General features: G+C 42.6%; 1 long non-coding RNA gene across 1 annotated transcript; it reads right to left on the minus strand.

Moving 5' to 3' along the window:
- Positions 1-577: 577 nt before the first annotated feature.
- On the minus strand, positions 578-21,357 carry LOC140595517 (uncharacterized). Its single transcript, XR_011997211.1, has 3 exons — positions 21,095-21,357; positions 10,182-10,345; positions 578-4,225 (listed from the first exon to the last, which is right to left on the minus strand). It is a non-coding gene; the product is annotated as an uncharacterized lncRNA (long non-coding RNA).
- Between the last annotated feature and the right edge of the window lie 77 nt (positions 21,358-21,434).

Raw genomic sequence — 21,434 nt, forward strand, 5'->3', positions numbered from 1 at the left:
ATTTAAAAACTGTATTTATAAGAGAGTGTGATGCTGGCATGGTGGTTGGCAAAGAGATCAGTGGAACAATAGAGATAAAGATAAAACAAAACTTGATTTATGATCATGGTGGCAAGTCAGGTGGGCAAAGGGGAATATAGCCCATAAATGGTGCCAGGATATGGTGTTTTTCCATATGGGAAAAAGTGGAAGTTGGATCTCTATTTCATTTCAGATGTGAAAACCAATTCCTGGTACATTAAATGTGAAAAGCAAAACTTTAAAAATATTACAAGAGAATATAAGAAATTACCCTAACGATTTGGAATATGAAAAGATGTCATAAATAAGATAAAAAAGCACACACATATACCAAAAATAAGAATCATGAGTTGATTATAGTAAAGAAAATAAGTGAAGAGAAGGATAGAAACTAGAAGGGGATATTTGAAACACACGTATACCTGACAAAGGATTAATATTTGGATTAATCATCACCACTGTCATAATAATCTCTTCTGAATGAATAAAAAAAAAGATGAAATCTTGGTATAAAAATATAAAAAAAGACACAAAGAAGCATTTTTCTCTCTTTTTTTTAAAGATTTTATTTATTCATGAGAGACACAGAGAGAGAGAGACAGAGACACAGGCAGAGGGAGAAGCAGGCTCCATGCAGGAAGCCCGATGCAGGACTCAATCCCAGGACCCCTGGATCACAACCTGAGCCAAAGGCAGATGCTCAACCACTGAGCCACCCAGCTGCCCCATGAAGAAGCATTTCAGAAGAGGAAACACAAATGACCAACAAACTTTTGACAGATATTTAATCTTAATACTAATCAAGGAAATAGAAATTCAAATCATTTAGGAGAACTGAGTATATCCACCTCCCCGAGTTTTCATGCTCTCTGTGTCCACATTATATATTATTTAGAGATACATACAAATGTAATAAGATTATAACACAATTATTATCGCAAAATTCAGTAAGGTGGGTTTCTTGGGGGAAGACAGCCTTCAACAAGTTTGATAATATTCTATTTCTTAAGCTGGGTTAATAGATACATACGTATTTGTTTTAATATTCTTTTTTTTTTTTTTTTTTTTTTTACGAGGGAGAGTGCATACAGGTACACATGAGTGGGGGTGGGGTGAGGGGCAGAGGGAGAGGGAGAGAGAATCTTAAGCAGGCTTCATACCCAGTATGGAGCCTTCACAGGGCTTGATTTCATGACCCTGAGATGGTGACCTGAGCTGAAATCAAGAGTCAGACGCTTAACCAACTAAGCCTCCCAGGAACCCCTGGTCCCTGTTTCATTAATCTTTATATCTTATCTGCTATACATCCATTCAAAAGAACCTATCGTCTGTCTGTCTGTCTGTCTGTCTATCTGGGGATCCACTCTTTTGAAACATTATAAAAAAGTAAAGACGTAGAGAGAATTGGAAGCCTGCCTCTATTACTGTGTCTACATCATTGTTGTCAGGCGTACAAAGCAGAGCCAGGGGAATCTCACTAACATTGTACTTCTTTGATGGCCTCATCAGAGAAAGATGATGGGTATATGCTTTGTTTCCTGCTGGGGTTTTTTTCCCCTCCCAAATTAACAGTTTCCAAAATGTTTCATTTTGTTATTTTAAGCACATGCCCTTTCATGGTGACTTCAGATGACATTTTCTGAGCACATGAGCCGTGCGCTGCTTCCTGCACTAACAAGCTTGTGGAAAACCAGATGATTACTAACTACCTGGAAGAATGAGTATAAAAAGATGCTGTGCATCAAACAGAGGAGAGCTACAATTCTCTCAAGTGTCCAAGGTACTCCCTAATGTAGGAGAGGCCAGCTTTCTCCGAGGCTGGGGTTGCTTTTAACTTGCAGTCCATCAGCTGATATATACCCTAAGCCTTGAACTGTGTTGGACGATGAGGGTACAAAACAGACAAGTACTCACCCAAGGGAACTGAAAGCATATATCCACACAAAAACATATACAAGAATGTTCACAGAAGCATTATTCTCATAGCTAAGAAATGGAAAGAACCCAGATGCCCATCAACGGAAGAATGGACAAACAAAACATGGTATGTATGTACAATAGGGTATTTTTCAATCATAAAAAGAAATGAAGTACCGATGCATGCTATGACATGGATGAAAGAAGCCAGACATATATCGTACAATTCCATTTCTATGAAATTGTCTGCAGTGGCAAGTCAGTAGAGACGGGTGGGAGGTTAGTGGTTCCTCAGGGACTGGGGTCACCAGAAGGGTGATGGGAATGACCACTAATGGGTATGGGGTTTCTTTCACAGGTGATGAACTTGTTCCGGAAGTAGATGATGGTGATGATTGCACAACTTTGTGGGTATATACTAAAAACTCCTGAGTTTTTTCACTTTATTTAAAAGGCAAATTTTCTGGCATATGAATTACAACTTAAAGAAAAATCGAATCCATTCTGTTGGGCAAGATAGTGGTTACCGGTGATGAAGGGGGGCAAGTCCCCAGAAGCAAGCGTGAGAGGACTTTGGGGTGCTGATCATGGTCTGTTCCTCGATCTGAGTATTGGTAACATGGCTCAGTTCACTTTGAGTTGGAGCTGTGCACCTAAGTGTACATTTGTGGGTATATATTGTTAAGGGTTGAATCGTGTTCCTCAAAAACATACGCTCGACTCCTGCTATCTCTGAATGACACCTTACTTGGAATTCGAGCTGTAGCAGGTGTAGTAAAGTTACAGTGAGGTCACACCGGAGCAGAGTGAGACCTCAGTGCCTCTGACTGGTGCCCTCCTGGAAGAGGAAAGACAGACACAGAGGGAACACAGCCACGTGAAGATGGGGGCAGAGAGCGGAGGAATATTGCTACAAAGTGAGGAGAGTCTGGGGTTACCAGAAGCTGGAAGAGCCAAGGAAAGCTCCTCCCTTAGAGCTTTCAGAGGGGAGCATGGTCCTGTGGGTTCCCTGATTTCAGACTTCGAGCTTCTAGAACTATGAATGAGTACATTTCTGCTGTTTTAAGCCACCACATCTGCGGTAGTTTGCTACAGTAGACCTAGGCAACAAAAACATGGGTTATGAATAAAGCCTTTAGAATAAAAAAAAAAAATCATGTAAGGCTCATTCATTCATCAAATAGAATTTACTACAGAAGTAGCAAAGAGGCAGTCCTTGACTGGCTGGTGGCCTCAGGAAAGGCCTCCCCGATGGTGAGATGTTTGAGCCGAATTCTGAAGGACTGGTAGGAGTTTGTCAGTGCAAGAGGGAGGACTGTCAGCAGCCTGTTGTGCTCCCTCACCTGTGAGCGAATATATTATAATATTATTAACATAATGATGAGGGAGACAGGTACAAAACAAACAAATGAACAAATAATGATTATAAGTTGTGGTCATTATAATATAGGGCTCGCTGTGCTGACAGGATTCTCACGTGCTGGACTTCTGGGAGCTGCCTCCTGGGGGGGGGGCCCTCTGCCAACCGGTGTCTGGAGATGATTGGTCAAGTGGACAGCACCACACAGAGAAGCAGGATCGCTCTGTTCTCACCCCTGCGCTGTGTGGCCAGGGCAAGGCGTCTCACTTCTCTGAACCTCAATTCCTACATGTGAAAAAGGAAATGGCAGGAAGGAGGGGTATCTAAAATGTACTCTTGGGGCACCTGGGTGGTTCAGTGGTTGAGCGTCTGCCTTTGGTTCAGGTCATGATCCCAGGGGCCTGGGATCAAGTCCCACATCAGGTTCCCTCTGCCTATGTCTCTGCCTCTCTCTGGGTCTCTCATAAATAAATAAAATCTTCAAAAAGAGATTTTATTTATTTATTTGATAGTGGGGCTAGGGGGTGCCGAGGGGGAGGGAGAAGCAGGCTCCCCGCTGAGCAGGGAGCTAGATTCAGGGCTTTATCCCAAGATCCAGAGATCATCTCCTGAGTCAAAGGCAGACTCTCATCCCACTGAGCCACCCAGGCGCCCCTTGTAGATTTTTCTGATGGTGGTTCAATGGAGCTGTAGTATCTATTATACAGGAAGAGAGCTGCAGTCTGTGGTGTTTTTTTCTCAGATTGGAGAGACCAGGGTAATTCACTCTGAAATGAGAAGAGCATTTGGCTCTAGCAGCAGCTCTGTGCTTGCATTTGCCTCCTCTGTGGCGGCAGCTGTTTTCATCACAGCCCTGCTCTTACTGGAACTGCTTCCATTGCTGATGGGTCTCAGGCTGGAGAGATAGAGATGGGTGTCAATGCCAGTCTAGAGAAGGAAATGAGAGGGCGGCTTTTATGTAATGAAAAGAACACTGGACTTGAAGCCAGAGCTCTGGTTTCAAATCCCACTTCCCCCAGCTTTTTGCTGTGCAATCCAGAGTAATCATGTTGTATTGTCTCTGAGCCTCACTTCCTCATCCACACTGGGGATGAAAACCCGATGATACCGTTGTGGTTGTGGAGATTTAACTCCTTTATGTGTTCATCTAATATTTATGAGGTACCCACTACATATATCTACAGAGATATAAATAGATATTAGATACAGATTTAGCTGTACATCAGACACTGCAGATATAAAAATGAAGAAGACAACATGACCCATGGTACCCAACCTCAAGAAGTTTCTAGTATGGAGAAGACAGGTGTTGATGAACAAGTAAAGAATGTAATGAATGATGCTAACTTCCAACTCTATGGGGAGTTGGAAGATGAGCAGAAGTCATCTTGATGAAAAAAGTGATAGAAGGTAGAAAGAGTATTTGAAATAGGAGAAAGTAAGATGATTCTGAGGTTTTGTTGATGTTGGCTCAATCAACACACAACAGAATTAAGTGATGGAGTGGAAATAAGTGTAAACTATGTAAGATCATAGCTTGGAGATGGTTTGTCTTGAGAACGTGTAACCTGATTAGTTTCCTCCCAAAGATGAGCCAAAATTTCATTTAACCTTTTTCAGATGTGAACTAAGAACCACCACGTGGGCTGATTTTTGTGCTTCCTCAGAACTTAGCAGAATTCTGGGGTAATTTGTCTTTCAAATCTCTCTGGCATTCTGAATCACGCTATAGTTTTATTATATCTTATGTTACTTCTAAAAATCTGAATAACATAATTAATTTTTGTCAAACATAATTTCTTAATTGTCTTTTGATTCTTTGTAGTCATTACAATCATTATGACTTCTGTAAGGTACCAGTTGTCTAGGTTGTTGGGTGTCATTTGTATACTGCCTTTCATCAAAACTTATCACTAAATTACTAAATAAGGGGCAGAGGAAAGATGATGTAGATAAAAAATTAAGGTTTCATATGCCAATAACTAGAGTGAATGTGGGTTTTGCACTGAAAGCAAAATTTAAAAAAATATATGGCTTAGTAAACTCCAGGTATAATCAACAGCATTCTGCTTTTTTTCCAGTTGTGTTGTATGCAGTATGAGCTCGCCACATGCAGCTGTTTAAATTTGATATTAATTAATTACAACAAAATAAAATGTAACCTTCTGTTCCTTATTCTCCTTAATCACAACTCAAGTGTTCCATAGCCATATGTGGCATGTGGCTACATATCAGTGCAGATCTGGATTTTTTTCACCATCACCCAAAGTTCTGAACAGCACCATCTTAAAAGATCTAGTCAGTAAAAAAGAACTAGGAAGGCTCCTGGCACAAGCCTGGATAAAATAAATTTTCCTTATTCACTACGAATCTTTAAAGCTACTTCTAGAAATACATCCTTTAAAATGTAGATATGTAGCTAATGGTTAATGAGTAAGACTGTTTCTCATCACACTGCTGCAGAAATTAAGGTAGATGTCCATATTAAGAGAATAGTTAATGGTTTATGGTCATTAAAAACATGTTTTTGGAGACCATTTGGAGACCATTTAATGACATGAGAAAATGCTAATGATTTTAGTTGAAAAAAACCTCCAACCAAACAACAACAATGAACCCCCCCCCCAAAAAAAAATACAATACCACATGGTAATTTCTCAGTGATTAGCTTAAGATGACTTTCACTTTTCCATATTTTTTTCAATAAGCATAAACCATTTAGTTGCTAGAGGAAAAATTATTTTTGAAAAAGTGCAAATATTTGAGGTTTGGGCAAAAAGATGAATAAAATCCAAGGTACAAAGCAAATCACTGGTGGACTCCTTTTCTGTTTCAATGGGTAATTGAAAGGTTGGTGGTGCTAAAAGCATTTTAATAGCAATCTCCAGGCCTAGAAACTGTCTTCGGCCTTCCTTCATTCTTGTTACTCATCAGGGATCTAATAAGTGTGACTAAGAAGATAAGTTTGTGGGCTAGCTGGCAGCATTGAGGGAGGTGATGCTGAAGCCGAGAGCAACACACCAGGCCATCTGCACACGGCAATAAGGAAATCGTTTCAACCACAGAGAAATCAAAATGTCACAGCAGAAAAAGCATGTTAACTCAAACCTTTACTTTCCTTCAGGTAAAAATAATCAAATCACTTAAAAAATCGTTTCCTTCACTTAATTTCGATGATTTTACAATTGACTATCTTAACTTTTTACAAGTTTGTCTTTTTCTTTTCTTTTTTTGTATAAGCAGCTTTTTCAAGCCCTGTTCATTACTCAGGAAGATCCTTACATATCATTTTGTAGAAGGAATCAGCCTGGTTGAATGTTAGCAATTTCATAAATGAATCCTAATTTTACATACTTTACTTTGAGGAATATTTGTAAAATACATATATGTATATAATGATTTTTTAAAAAGATTTTATTTATTTACTCATGAGAGACACACACAGAGAGAGGCAGAGACATAGGCAGAGGGAGAAGCAGGCTCCCTGCAGGGAGCCCAGTGAAGGACTCGATCCCAGGACCCTGGGATCACAACCTGAGCCAAAGGCAGATGCTCAACCACTGAGCCACCCAGGCGCCCTGTATATAATGATTTATATGAAGACACATGAAATAGGTACATGTATGAGTATTTTAATGCTAGCTATTATAATAAACCAATGTTGCCCAACCTTTCCTTTTCAATGACCATCACATTGATGGACATTTTGTAGTTACCTAGTAAATGTGAAAAAGTAGTTAACTGAGAACATTATTAAGGGACTGATTTAAAAATTGAATTCCTAGTGAAAATAAGAATACTTGTTAGCAGGACTGAACACCAGTTAATGAATCACATTTCATGTAGCTGAGACCAGTGTAGTGTTGGCTTTTGAGCCGAAGAATGGGAAAAGGTGTAATTTTAGGCTGGGGAAGCTTCTTGAAGGTAAGCAGGGGAAAGATGAGAAGAGAGTGAGTTAAACAATGTGAGGAGGTGCTTAAAAGCAAATCCCACCCAACATTTTCCAGTGTTGCCCCAAAATGTGATGGATGCAATCCCCTACCATGGTCCTAGAAATCGTCTTGCCTTGGAGCAGCTGCTTGGAATGGCTGTAGACCAGACAAAGGACCTTTGGTATCCATTGAGAGCTGGCCAAGTCACCTTGGTTCATATGATGATCAACTAATGTAAAGTTTTTTTTTTTAATCCTCCAAGGAGGTGTTTGTTGCATTTCACAGTATTTTTGCATCTAAAACAACATTTCAGTATCTCTCACCTACTTTAGCTGCCAAGTGCTTAAGAGAAGTTGAGGGATTGATTTCTCCAAGTGACATTTCAATACACTATTTGCTTCTTCCTGCCCATGACCAGAATGATTATCACTTCTGACACTCCTCAATTCTAAGAGAGGGAATATAAAAAAACAGACTGGAAAAAGAAACAGCAGACTAAAAAACCAAAAGAAAATGAAAATTGCACTAAATTTATAAATCAATTTGTAATACAAAACTTTAATCAGCAAAATGTAGGTGTTAGAAATATTGGAACCAATCTCTTCATTATGCTTCCAACTCAGAAATCTAGCAGAAATCATTTTGATACAATCAAAGTGTGAACAGGGTTCCTTTTCTTTCTGGAGGCTGTAGGAGTGAATCTGATTCCTTGCCTTTTCTAGCTTGTAAAGAGCTCCCATATTCTTTGGCTGCTTTGTCTTCAAAGCCGGCACCATTATATCTCTCTGTGTCTGTCTTCCATACTTATATACTTATATATCCCTCTGATTGATTTACTGTTTGGCCACCCTCTTCCACTTCTAAGTCCCTTCTGACTACGTGGGGCCTACTTGGATAATGCAGAATAACCTCCTTATTTTTGAAGTCGGTTGATTAGCAACCTTAATTCTACCTGCAACTTGAATGCCTCTTTGCTATGATACCTGCCATATTATTAATAGGTTCTAGGGACTATGACATGGACAACCTTGAGAGGCCATCATTCTGCCCATTCCACTAGCCCAGACTCTTCCTTCAGGGTCATCTTCCCTTTGAAGCCCATCCCATTCTTTCTTACCATGGCCAGGAGGCTCTTCAAGGGCCACCAATGATTTCTGTCTCCTGCTGTCCATGTTATTGTGTAATTCCCTCACCTTGAGTGTGGGTGAAACCTAGGATTGACTTGTCACCAACAGGATGGCAATGGCAATGGGATGTCATATCCATGTTATGTTCCACAAGACTGTAACTTGTACCTTGGTACATTCTCTCTATATTGCCTTCTCAGCTTGTCTATTTTGAGAAATCAAGCAGCCATGTTAGGGAGGCCCACATGGCAAAGAACTGAGAGAGGCCAACATGCCACAAGGAAGTGAATCCTGAATCCTACCTATAGCCATTGAGCTTGAAATTGGATCTTTCTCCAGTCAAGCCTTCAGATGAGACCCCATGCTTGGCCGGCACTTGGATTACAGCCTCATGAGATATCCTGATACAGGATCCAGTTAAGTCATACCTGGATTGCAGACCCACAGAAACTATGAGATAAATGTGTGCTGTTTTAAGGCACTAGGTTTGTGATAATTCTGTTATAGAGCAATAGGTATCTAACGCACATGCCAAAGAACCTCAGTGGGGTTTATCCTAATCCACAAAATAAGATTCTCACAATGTTGAACCTCAAAAGTATAGTTTGAGGTGTAGATACTTGTTACTCAAAGTGTTCTTTGTGAAAAAAAAAAGTGTTGCTTGTGGCCACATTGTCGATCCTGAGATTTTTTTAAAAATGCCAAAGCCCAGGTACCATCCCAGAGCTACTACTTCAGAATCTGCATTTTAACAAGATCCCTGGGTGTTTTATGTATACATATTAAAGTTTGAGAAATGTGGGTATCCCTTTCTCCCAAAGAGGCTCCCCTCTGTAATTTGCCTACCACCTTTGTAATTATGAGTCCAGCGTAGCACAGAGGTTAGAGGGCACCTTTGTTCAGGCCGCAAAAGTCCAGTCACACCCTTATCCTGGGTCAGTGGAGCATACTCAAGCTACCCTTTCCACACCCTGTAATAGGGAATATGTATTTCAAAGAACTTCTTTCCTTAACATCCAGGGAGAGAACGTGCTGGTATCGTTTTAAAAATTCACCTTCTCTACTCACATAAAACATTGTGGGTTTCCTCAATGTTTGGAATCTGTTGGAAGGAGGGGGTATCCCACAGATCAGAAAGTAACAGAGTACCTTAAGAGATGTATGGTTAAGAGTATTGTTTTCAGAGGAGTCAGGACATGAATCTCTACCTAAAGGTGGAGAACACATATGACATTGAAGGGTGACAGATGTTGAAGAAGGAGCAAATAGGAATATTTATGGGGCCTTTGGTGAACTTGAAAGCAGACCCATTTGGCTGCAGCATAGACTTTAAGTAAAGGAATAATGAGAGATGAAAGCATAGAGGTTAATATTGTGGAGAGAGGAAAAGAAAGAAAAAGAGAGAAAGAGTAAAAGGAAGATAGATTACAACAGGTCCAGATTGCTGTTTCAACTAAGGCATCAAGATCTAATAGATACACATTCCAAACAAAGTAAGGTGTGCTTCTGTAAACAGACGACACAACCTTCCCAGTGCAGGTGTCCTGTCTATAAGGGCACAAGCGTTGGGGAGAGGAGTTTTTAATCATTACAGAAGACTGAACTTTTAATTAGTGTCCAGAGTAGCTTTTATTACCTTTAAGGTACCAGGAAGATCATGGGGCTTGCTCTAAATTTCATTTATGGGTGAGGACAGAAATATCCCCATGAAATAAATTTATAGAAATGAGTATTTAGCTAGCCAGCGAAGTGAATATACAATCCCCAGACCTTGGTTATAACCAAATCAGTTTCTAGAGAAGCAGTAGCAGGGAAGGAAGATACCTTTGACAGAAGAAAATTTTTCGGGGGTGGGGGAGGCGGATTATGCAAAGGCAGTTCCTAGGGCAAGGGTTCCATACTTTTTTGGTGTGTGCTTTTGGGTATGATCCCTTTGGCAGTACGGTGGAGCCCGTGGAGTCTCTTCTTCAAATTGTATCTTCAAATATCTGAAATAAAATATATGGGATTACAAAGAAACCAATTACATTGAAATACTGTTACTGAAAAATTAAAGAGAAATTGTGGTAGGGCAATATATGCCACTTCACATATTAAATAACAAGATCTTATTTTAAATCTTTTGAAATGTTAAACTTCAAAGTGATTTCAAAATAATAATGGGTATAAATGACATTTTGAGATACCTGAACAGCTATAATAGATAAGAAAATATCTGATTTCTGTGGGTGTCAGTGTTGCAAGCACTGTGGGTTGTTGCCTACATTCATAATTGAAGGAGATGCTAAATTTCATTTCAAGATTATTGAAAATAAGGAATAATTATTGAATGAATAAGTTAAGATTAATTGAATGAATAGTTGCAAGGTTAATAAAGATGTGATATTTTCCCCCACCCAAATCTATAAACCCCTTTATTTCAGTTTACAGACCGCGTGGGAGGAGTCCAAACCCTGGAAATCGGGAATAAAATCAGGTAATCCTTTACATCACAATTTTTAGGATCTTTTTGTGGGGAGGCAGGCTGGAGTGTGTTGAAGGCCTTGACATTCTGGAAGAGGAAAGGGAAAGGCTCTTTGCTCTAATCCTAAAAGCAAAGAGGTGAGTAAAGACCCAAGGAGTGTGCTGTACTTCCAATAAGGAGTTTTCCATGCCCGTGATGGCTGAGAGAAATTTTTTTAAAGGTTTTATTTATTTATTCATGAGAGACACACAGAGAGGCAGAGACATAGGCAGAGGGAGAAGCAGGTTCCCTGTGGGGAGCCCAATGTGTACTGGATCCCGGGACTCTGGGTTCAAGCTCGGAGCTGAAGGCAGACACTCAACCACTGAGTCACCCAGAGAGAGAATTATGAGAATGGCCTCCTTTCTTGTTCTGTGTGTGCTGGATCCACAGAGGATATTGGTCAAACTTTTAGGAAAAGTCTGTTACATGCAGCACCTTTGTGTTAGTATGTTGTGTGTGGGGGGCTGGAGAGGGGAAGAGTAAGCAGCATACATGTCTGGGGAGGGAGGGGGCAGTGAAGAGAATTGCAGCCACTCCTAGAAGTCAGAGTGGCCATCCTAGCCCAGAACTGTTGGCTCAGGATGTGATCCTGGAGGCCCGGGATCGAGTCCCACATTGGGCTCCCTGCATGGAGCCTGCTTCTTCCTCTGCCTGTGTCTCTGTGTCTCTGTCATAAATAAATAAAATCTTTAAAAAAAAAAAAAAAAAAAAAAAAGAACTGTGCCCAGAATGCAGTTAGGAGCCAGTCGACCATGTGTGAGTCAGAGAGGCCAAGAGACCAACCTTCACAACCTGAATATGTGAAAAGTAGGAGTGCGGGATGGAGAGAGAGGGGAGCTGGATCCTGCCTGCATGGAGAGGAACCACCCAGAGGATAGATAGGCTACATCAGGCTAAAGGTTTTAATGTGACTCCATAGGCAGCAAAGGGCTGGCTCCTGGAAGGGCTTTGGGCAGAGGATTCTCTGCTACATTAAGGCTTTTGAAAGGATCACTCTGGCAGCGGGCTGGCGGGTGGGAGGGTGGCACAGGCTAGACACAGTCTCTGTTTCGGAGGCCATTGCATGACTTGGAGCAACCAGAAACACAAAATGACTATAAGACCTGTAGAATCAAGCTTTTGAGGGAGAAGCGATTGTTGATGTAGCTTGCCTTTCCAAAGTCAAACACAAAGTTCTTTCGGCAAGAAAAAAACTTGTGTGATTGCTTTGAAGTAGATGAAGCTGGCCTACCCAGTTCCTCCATCTTGATGTGTGGTTACAGGAGAAAAGATGAATTAGAATTTCAGCATTCAAAGTTCTTCATTAAGTCTCAGGGTGGGGAGTGGGGTGGGGCTGGGCTGCTGGGTGGGGGAGGGATGTTCATTGCACTCAGCTCCCTTTTGGCCAAGTGAAAAAGTTGAGCATGAATGCTGAGACCCAGGGCAGAACCCTAAAGCCTCATTCAGTCCCTACCACATGTGAACTAGTTGGTACTGTTATTTCTTCACAGTATCTGCAGATAGAGTGGACACAGAAACCCTTTAGGAGGCAAGGGTCCCCCGGGCTTCCTGTAGGGTCAGAAGGACATAGGAATCTTGATAAACATGACCCTTAGTGGTAAAAGCAGAGCATAGACATCCAAGAGGCTTTCAGTCATCTAGGGACTCAAGCCCGGGTCTAGATGGTACCAAAGCCTCATGTGGCTATGAAGCACTTGAAATGTGGTTAGTCCAAACTGAGATGTTGCTATACATGGAAAATATCCACCAAATTTTGAAGATAGGGCACAGTAAAAAGAACATTAAGAACATCTCATTAGTAATTTCAAAATTTTGATTACGTGTTGAGATGATAATATTTTGGATACATTAGGTTAAATGAAATATACTATTAGGATTAGTTTCACCTGTTCTTATTCCTTTTTTTTTTTTTTTTTTAAGATTTATTTATTTATTTAGAGAGAGGGAGAGAGAGCAAGTGAGCATGTGCTCCCTGAAGGGTGAGGGGCAGAAGGAGAGAGAGACTCCTCAAACAGACTCCCCACTGAGCGGGGAGCTTGACCTGGGCTTGATTCCAGGACCCCCGACATCAGGATCTGAGCCGAAACCAAGAGTTGGCCACCCAGCATGCCCCAGTTCTTACTCTTTTTTAATATGGCTACCAGAAAATTTAACAATACATGTGTGACTTGCATTACATTTCCGTTAGGAGAAATAACTTGTTATTTCACACAGAGACAATCAGGAAACTCATATAACTCACATAACTATAGTCTGGCTTAAGCTATGCAATGTTCTGTGATCTTTGGAATGTCTTCCTCTTCCTCTTTTTCCTACTTTTTTTCTGATTCCCCATAGCCCTTTCAGGAAAACCTTTAACATCAAAGTGCACATGCTTATTTCCTGGGCATGCTGGAGGTGGAAGCTGTATGGGGCCTGGGAGGTCTATGGGGCTCATCCACACTGAACTCAAGGGTGGGGTGAGAAGATCATCCCCCTATCCCCCGCCCCAGAGGGACATAATTCCTAGCCTCCTAGCCAAGCAGATCAACTTTTTTGGCAGTGCCAAAAGGAAGAAAAAAAGAGTATATTATGGGGTGCTCAGAGTTCCAAAGAAATTGGCAGCATCTGCATGTCAAGAAAGGGTCCTCCCATTCTGTGGTTCTCTGGACGCTCCACCCCAACACCCTGATTCATGCACCTCATGCTCCACCAGACCCTCAAGTTCTCCGGTACCCCGCCCTTTCATGCCTAGCCAGCCTACCCTGAAGCTTGTTGCCTGCGCCCTTTAAAAACTGCTAGATGACTTGAAAAACCTTTAAGATGTCAAAGCTCTTTCCTGAAAAAAACAAAACCAACCCTAAACCTGGATCCATCGCAAAAGCTGCCTTCTATGTTCCTAGCCCTGGGCTGCCAGGCACAGTTACAGAGCATCATTCAGTTGAGCAGATTGGCCCATGAAAAATTCATGGGCTCCAGCTCCAGCTGTAGCCTCAGTGATAACGCAGCCTTGCGCGCTCCAGTCCACTCCCCCGTGCCCTTCAGCGACATGCAAACCTTTATCACTCTCAGAATCTCAAAGAATTAGCAAGAAGTGCCCCTTCCTCCAGTTAGTTTTGATATTGTATGATCTGGAGAGCTCTCTCCTTGGGATAGGAGGAAATAGGATTGCCAGGGTCCCAGGGGTCAGCATACCCAGCAGCCCACACAGACGGGCCGAGAGCTTCAAACCTGTCCACACCCTCCTGCCCCACCCCGCCTGCCCCTGACTTTGGGTCTTCACAGTGTCAGCAGCCAGCACATCCCCAGGGAAAGAAAAGCAGGGTTGGTTCCTGGTTGGCATGAGTCAGGTTTCTGTGGATGAGAGAATAAAACCTCAAGGAATGCTCAGAGCATGACTGATACAGGACACAGTCATGCATGAGTGTGTAAACGTGTGTGAACCCCGGTGAGAGTGTACATGTGTACTCTTCCACGTGTGTGCACAACCTTGAGGGCAGTGTGAGTTTATGGGAGGAAGCTCTCCTCTGCTTTTCCAAGACTTGGCCAGGAGGCCAGAATCTCTGGCTTTCGCATGCTGGGATAAGGTCAGAAGCGGTGCCCTTGTGCAGTACACAACCCAGATGCCTGTACTGACGGCTCCGACCATGGTTCCCTCAAAACCTTTGGATCTTCCCTTCCCTTCCATTGTCAGAGCATGGTTCTGCCTCCATTAACGTGAACCTCCTCAATTTTCTATCTCCCACCTGCAAGTATGTACATCTTCAATTTCAGAGCCTATGGTGTTTGCTTTTTGTTCAAGGCCCACAACACCTATGCTGTTGATCCCATCGGGGATCTTCTCTGGATCTCATGGCATTAGCTATCCCCCTTCCCACACATCTTCCTTTCTGTATTTTTTCCAGTCATCCCATAAAATCAATTCCACTCCATAAAAGTCTTCCCCTGACTCCCAAGGCCCCTCTACCCCTCCTTTTCTTTTCTCTCAGCCAAGCTTCTGGAAAGAAAACTCTCAAGGACTATTTTTACTTCTTCGTCCACTTCACTCTGGCCTCCCCTCCCCATTTCCCTTAATATTCTTTTGCAGCACCCTCAGTAACCTTCATGGTGCCTGATTTGCTGGAGAACTTTCCAGTCCTTATTTTACTGGACTACTCTGTACACTTGACACTGATGATCACTTTTAAAAAAAATTAAATTCAATTTAATTAGCATATAGTGTATTATTAGTTTCAGAGGTAGAGTTTAGTGATTCATCACTTACACATAACACCCAGTGCTCATCACATCCCGTGCCCTCCTGAATGTCCATCCCCCAGTTTCCCCATCTTTCCCACCACCCTCCCCTCCAACAACCCTCAGTTTGTTTCCTAGAGTTAAGAATCTCTTATGTTTGTCTCCCTGTTTTCATCTTATCTTGTTTTTTCTTCCCTTCCCCTATGTTCATCTGTTTTATTTCTTAAATTCCACATATATGTGAAACCAGACGATGTTTATTTTTTTCTGACTGATTCATTTTGCTTCGCATAATACCTTCTAGTTCCATGCACTGATGATCACTCCTGTCTTCAGGAAAATCTTGCCTCTGCTGGCTTCTGCACAGAACCTGTCAGCTAGTTCGAGGACCATGACCAACATCCCTATCTAGAAGGAACAGCTGCACGCAGCTGGGCAGCCCCATGTTCTCCTGAGACAGGGGAAAATCAATCCATGGCCAAGCTGTGCAGGTCATGCTGAGTGGGGCCTGGGTGTGAGGCAGCTCTGGGAGGCCCTGGCCAAGATAAATAACAAACAGGCAGCAGATGGTAGAGAGAGACAGACAGAGATAGAATCAGAGAGAGAAGAGAGACAGAGGCAGAAAGAGACACAGAGAGGAAGCATATACTTGCTAAAGAGATAGAAGTGAGGATGATGTGGCTGCCCCGGGGAGTTGGAGGAGGAGCCTCACCACCTATATTTATTATTTACTGCTGTTGGTTCTAATTTGCCTGAGGACTTGACGCCTGGCTCTTTTTTATATCCATGAGAGAGTTTACCCTTATAATACATTTAATATTTATTGAGCTAGTATTTAATAAGTTTTTGTTGATTGCAATCAAAAGGAAGCTTGCCTAAGATAGGCACCTTGTACCTTGTAGAGTGTGTCCTCTGAATCGTGTGTCTTGGGTTTTGCTGGGCCCACACCATGAGGTTCCTCACCGTAATTCTCTCTTGGTCTTCACTGAGAACAACCATGTCAGTGGATATCCACCTGGTTTTGAGGCTCTACCAGCAAATGGCCTGAGTCCCTTACATACCATTTTCAGAAGAATGTGTGCCCATGAAACAAGGTGCAACATGGTGGTTTATGGAGGGGCAGAGATTAAGGACGCTCTTGCTAACCTGTCAGATTCCTCAGGACTCTACCAAGCACAAGGGCAAAATGAAGATTTCTGTATTTGCAGCTCCTGATTTACGATGAAAACGGTCTAATTGAACAATGGAAATTCTTCTCACCATCCCTAAAAAAATGTATTTTGGTGATAGAATAATTTATTATAATTTATGACAATTCACGGGCATTTGAAGTTGTCAGTTCTCCTTTTCTTGACTTTCATGCTCAGCTATTACCCATGGTTATTGCCAACCCAGTCTCTCCTTTCCCTCATGAATACTTATCATCTTGCAGCTGACACCATGCAAATTCTCCTATTGTACCTTTGCTCATGTGTTTCCCTCACCTCTCCATTAATCCCAAGACTCAGCCCAATTATACTTTAATCCCAAGACTCAGCCAAATTGTACTTTCTCCATGAAGCCTTGTTCAGAGCCTCCATTTACAATCCTTTTGTCATCTTGGAATTCCTCTAGCCAGTGGTTCTCAACTGGGGCCTATTTTGTCCCCCACGGAACATTCGATAACATCTAGAGATATTTTTGGTAGTCACAATTTGGGGGGCTGGGGGTGGGGGCAAGATTCCTACCGGCATTTAGTTTGTAGAGGCAGAGAATGCTGCTAAACATCCTACAGTGCACAAAACAGCCACCCAACAAAGAATTATCTGACCCATTGTGTTTTGATAATTTTGAGAAATGCTTCATTCTAGCCTGACTCTGACACCCTTTACCCTGTCAGCTGATTACTTATTATGGTGTAGAATCTTTGGGCTGAATGGCAACTTTCAGAAATCATCCTATTACCACCACCACCACCACCACCCGCCCCTGGCTGAATTTTATGGGTAAGAAGATTGACCAAAGAGAAGCTGCTGAAAGTCACAGGGTGAGTCACTGGCAGGACTCTCCCTTCACCCACCCCACCCCTGGGCCTTTGACCATCCCCATTTTACTGCACTATTGTTTCCTTTTTTCTAGGTAGGCTGAGGAGTTTCTTTAAGCAAGGTTAGGATCTTTTACTAAATGTGCAGCGACTCTCCCCTCCAACTTCGTACTCTCAGGTCAGTACTAGGAACATGGTACATACTTGTTATTAGATGAAAATAACCCTAGGTTTTAGAAAATATACTTTTAGGGACACCTGCTTCTCCCTCTGCCCCCACACCACTCGTGTGCTCTCTCTCTCAAATAAATAAAATATTAAAAAAATACGATATATATATAATATATATTATTTTATCCCCCTGCAAGTATATATATATATATATATATATATATATATATATATATATATACTTTTTTAATTATCAGCTTTCCTCCTGGATATAACATCTCAAAAGGAAACATGACTACATCTAAATCACAGAAAGAAGAAATTCTACAGAGACCTTCTGCGGAAGTTTTTTCTACATTAATTAAGGTAAATACCAGCCAACTGAGTCTTACGCATTTAAAATGATGGTGATGAAAATTACCACCTTAGCGGCACAGAGGAAAACAGGAAAGGTTTCTACTAAGGGGAATGATTAACTGAATTCTTACAAGAACATTGGAAACAAAACAAAACTAAGCCAACAAAAAACAGAAAGGACAGCACATTGCATAAGTTTGTAAGTTTGATCCCCCCAAACTCTTATTTATAACCTACCCCCATCATAAATATTCTTGAAGAACAAACCATGTAATTGTTGACACAGAGTGCCAAAAGGCTAGGTTAAGCATGCAAAGACAGAATGAGACTTTGTATTGGAAACAGAGAGCGGATTGGCTGGTGTTCTGAATTTTGGAGGCAGCAGTACAAGCAGAAGTTCAAGTGCAGGCCTGCAGTGAGCTGATCTTGGATTTGAGTCCCAGCAACACCGTGGAGCAGCTGTATGACTTGGGTAAATTTCTTAATCCCTCATATCTCAGTCTTCTCAGCTTTGTAGTGAAGGGCAGTAGCAATATTTCCCAAAATATAAAGTTATGAGGATTTGCTGAAAAAACACAGGAAAAGTGCTCACCATGGGATGGGGTTCAATCTAAGGAATGAATAAATCAGAGCTATTGTTAACAACTATTTCTACCTACTATCTTTTAATCTTATTCTGAAAAAAAAAAAGGGAAGATCACTTAGTCTCATGGTGTCAGTTTTTATTTCCTCAGAAGCAATGTGACATCCTCTTCCTAATGCAGAAGAGAACTTCTAGCACACTGAAGTTTTCACATTTAAGATTAAACAAACAATGGCTTTTAGATGCATCTATGTGGGGCTTTTCAAATTGTACAAGCAAATCTGTAGTGGTAAGTCCTTGGAGAAGAGTTTTAGCTTGATTTTCTTTCCTTCCTATCTTCTTCCCTTTCTTCATCCCTTTCTCACTCCCTCTCTCCCCTTAACAGAGATGTGCAAATGCATGTATCTGGGGTTATGTGACAGGAAGGTATCTGCAGAGACTGTATGAAGCAGCTAAATGTTGCAAAAAAAAGTCTGAGAAGAGAAATTTCAGAGCCTTGGTTTCCAACCGTGGCTCATACTAGGAATGAGGTATCTGGCAAGTCACTTAACTATCTCATCTTTAAAGGGGCTTGATAGGTGGTTACTAAGGTTTCGTCCAGCTTTAATTACAGGGTTGTATTTTTATCTCTGAAGAGCCGTGAACAGACATCCAGTTCAAATATGTTGTTTAAAATGGCCCTGTCTTGGGGCACTGGTGGAGCGTGCAACTCTTGATCTTGGGGTTGTGGGTTTGAGCCCCATGTTGGGTACAGAGATTACTTAAAAAAAAAAAACCAAAAACAATCCTGTCTTTTTTACTAGTAAGTTCAATCTGTGAAAAAAAGTGTGAAACATCCATTTTTTCAGGTAGCATTTTACATTTTGTGCAGGTATCTTGGTTCAAGCACTTTGCTGCCTTCAAAGTGCTAAAACCAGAGCTGGCTTTATGGGTGTATGGCCTGTACACAGGGTTCCATGCTTAGAAGAGCTCTACAATTGATTTGATGCTCTGTAATAGGCATCTTGAAATTCATTTTCTTGTTAAAGCTTTTATTTATTTATTTATTTATTTATTTATTTGACAGAGAGAGAGAGAGAGAGAGAGAGAGAGAGAGAGAGAGAACAAGCAGGGGGAGTGGTAGTAGAGGGAGAGGAAGAAGCAGGTTCCCCCCTGAGCAAGTAGCCCAGTGATGATCATGTGAGGTTCCATCCCAGGACCCTGGGATCATGACCTGAGCAGAAGGCACAGACTTAATGGACTGAACCCAGGTGCACCAGCATCTTGAAATTCTTAATAATTTTTGAACAAAGGGACCCGGATGTTCATTTGACACTAGGCTCTGCAAATTATATAGCTGGTCCTGGCTACAGTTTATAGTTTACAGTTTAGGTTCTAGGTCCAGGACTGTCTCCTGTTTTTAGTTAGAAAACCACATGGACCTTTTTTTTTTTTCAAATGTAGCCATTCTCAATTTCTAGGGTGGTATAAAACTACTTCATCTTCCAGACACACAGTGGTACCTCACTCCCCTTCAAAGGGCAGAGGTTCCCATCCTTCAGCCCCTGCTATCTGTCTGCTATCTGTCCTAAGCTTCTGTCGTGGGGATTCCCATCTCAGTGTCAATGTTTATAAGAGCCTATGTGGCGAGGACGCAACAAGAAAATAATCTTTTGAAAATTGGAAGATGACAGGGGCACCTGGGTGGCTCAGTGGTTGAGCATCTGCCTCTGGCTCCGGTCCTGATCCCAGAGTTCTGGGATCCAGTCTGGAATCAGGTTCCCTGCAGGGAGCCTGCTTCTCCCTTGGCGTGTGTCTCTGCCTCTCTCTGTGTGTCTCTCTCATGAACAAATAAATAAAATCTTAAAAAAAAAAATTGGAGGATGACAGTCAAGCCAAGGAAGAGCCCTATTCTGTAAAGACCCCCAGACCTCACCTGCCTCACCAGGCCTGTGACCTTGAGTTGCTGAAGGCCTGACCTTGCCTCAGCGGTTTCTATAGTACAGGAAAGTAGGAACTACTCAGAAAGGCTCTTCTTGTTTAATCAATGCATGTGATGATTTAACTTCAAAGCCACTTCTGACTCTCAGTGTGTGGTGTCACAGCAGGGAGCAAACACAATGGAGACAAGTTCATTCCAGTTTATCCTAGGAGCCGCTGGGTTAACTCAGCGGCCTGTGGAATAGAGATACTACTCACCTCACAGAGCTGACCTGAGGCTATAAGGAGATCCTAAGTGACCAGGTGTGGAGGCCGAGAAAAATCAAGGCCACTCCACCTCAAGTTTAGCATTAGCACAAGTACAGCCATTTTAGGCCCCTGTGAATAAGAGCTGAACTTTATAGGAGAAACTACAGAATGTCCTCAATGTCCTCCGCCAGGTAATCCCATATCAGAAAAACAACAGAGCCCACGCCCGTGGTAGCAAGTCCCATATTAGAATGAGAACAGAGCTCAGTGCCCTTGAGAGCCCCACATCAGAATGTAAACAGAACTTGAGAAATTCCTCCCCCCTTCTGAAAATCCTCTAGACCAGACTAAAAAAACCAGCTGTAACCCACTTCGGGGTCCACGTCCCTGCTCCGCTGTGTCGGGTATACTTGGACCCAAGCTCGAGCTTGCTAGTAAACCCTCGTGCGCTTGCATCGGTGTCGGCTCCTTGGTGGTTTCTCGGATTCGCAATCTTGGGCACAACAGAGGCACTTTAAGAGCTATTTCGTGAAAGTATTTGCAAAGTGCAACGTGAGCACACACACATACACACACACATACACAAAAGCAATTTGTTCCTGCGGGTATGTAGAGTTTTGTTTCCCATAAGGAGCAGCTTAAGGGAAAGCGGAGATAGGAAGACATTTAAACGATTTGCCTTTTCTATTTTCAAACGGTGGAAGTTCACGTACAGAGCAGCGCCCGTCTCTGCACCGGCCACGGAGGGCAAGGCCAGCGAAGACCGAAGCTCGTGCCCACTCCGACGAGGGTCAGGTCAGGCCATCTGGAGCTTCCTGTCCCGCTCGCCCTCTTCCCCATCCTCCGCCCGCCTGCTCCCGGAGCCGGCAGGAGGAGCCGCGGACACCCTGCCCCCTCGCCCGGCTCCCGCGCAATCCCCGCGGCTGCGCCCAAGCCTGACTCCGAACCCCCGCGGGCGCGGCGGCAAGGGGCGGGGCCAGGCAGGTGGGCGTGGCCGGGGCGGCCGGAGGGAGGCGTGGCCGGGCCCGCCGGGTGGGCGTGGCCGGTGGGCGT

This window comes from Vulpes vulpes, chromosome 14 (assembly GCF_048418805.1).
Source record: "Vulpes vulpes isolate BD-2025 chromosome 14, VulVul3, whole genome shotgun sequence".
NCBI classification, from domain to species: domain Eukaryota; kingdom Metazoa; phylum Chordata; class Mammalia; order Carnivora; family Canidae; genus Vulpes; species Vulpes vulpes.